The sequence below is a fragment of the Petaurus breviceps genome, unplaced genomic scaffold (genome assembly GCF_028583685.1).
Source record: "Petaurus breviceps papuanus isolate PSGF00001 unplaced genomic scaffold, PetGlider_PUasm1.0 90881, whole genome shotgun sequence".
NCBI lineage: Eukaryota > Metazoa > Chordata > Mammalia > Diprotodontia > Petauridae > Petaurus > Petaurus breviceps.
In genome coordinates this window covers 3,338,245-3,339,181 of record NW_027187369.1, presented here as the reverse complement: position 1 = coordinate 3,339,181, position 937 = coordinate 3,338,245, and the positions used below count along the sequence as shown (strand labels likewise).

Below are 937 nucleotides of genomic sequence, written 5' to 3'. Positions count from 1 at the left end.
CACACACACACACACACACACACACACACACACACACACACACACACACACACACACACACCTTCCGTTTCTTTACCAGCAAACTAACAAGCAAACCTCTTTAGCTTAAAGAAAAAGCTCCTAAGCTCTCACCCTCTAAATTAGCAGTACCTGGAAACTATCGTGTAGACTCCCCCCAAATCCCCACGCCTTATACAGTACCCTCGTGCCCCCTACCTGTCTAGGGGACTGGAAGGGAGAGGACTGAAGGCGAAGCTAATTTTTCTACTTTGTGGGTGCCCCCGACCCTGTACATGGCTTTTGTTATGTGGAGAAACGGGCCGGCTAGCTCCTGTTGTCAGCGTCCCCCCGCCCCAGCCCAGTCACTGGCCCGAGTGATGTATCCTAGTGCAAATGTTTGCTAATGCCAACTCACATCTGGCCGGGCGGTGCGGATGTGCCGCGGCTGCCTAGAGCTGTCCCCGTCCAAATGCCCCGGTTTCCCGAGCATGCCCAGTCGGCTTGGGAGAACTCTAGGAGGGAGTTTCAGGGCAAGATTCCGCTTCTCCGCTTTTTCGCTGAAGCTGATGTGGGTGGGCTGGAAAGGATCAGGGGCGAAGGGGCAGAGCTTGAGGTTCAGTACAAGTACGGGGCCAAGCCACCCAAGGGGCCGGGCTGCGGGTGCCCGGGAGGAGACTGGGTAAGGCAAGTGCCCCAAGCGATTGGAGATCGCCTTCACTGTTCTTCGAGGTGGGGTACTTGGGGTTTCCAATGCCTGACATTAAGCGCTCCCGACGTGGAGAGGCAGCCGGGAGCTTGGGAGATGCGAGCGTCGGGGACGATTAGGTTCCGAGCCCAGTTCAAGATTTGAGGAGACCAGGTCCCTGGGAACTTTGGCGAGGTGTGTGTGTGTGTGTGTGTGTGTGTGTGTGTGTGTGTGTGTGTGTGTGTGTGTGTG

The 937-nt window shown here is 56.4% G+C and overlaps 1 protein-coding gene and 1 long non-coding RNA gene across 2 annotated transcripts in view; one reads left to right on the top strand and one right to left on the bottom strand.

The window, feature by feature from the left end:
• LOC138150642 (uncharacterized) overlaps positions 1–551 on the bottom strand; it is a 40,878-nt gene extending 40,327 nt beyond the window's left edge. The window contains exon 1 of the long non-coding RNA XR_011165606.1: positions 416–551. This is a non-coding gene — a long non-coding RNA (uncharacterized lncRNA). The remainder of the gene's footprint in view (positions 1–415) is intronic.
• Positions 552–618: 67 nt separating this feature from the next.
• Positions 619–937, top strand: part of TENM1 (teneurin transmembrane protein 1) — a 782,231-nt gene continuing 781,912 nt past the window's right edge. Inside the window, exon 1 of the mRNA XM_069074038.1 lies at positions 619–880. The gene's annotated coding sequence lies outside the window, so the exon portion shown is untranslated. The remainder of the gene's footprint in view (positions 881–937) is intronic.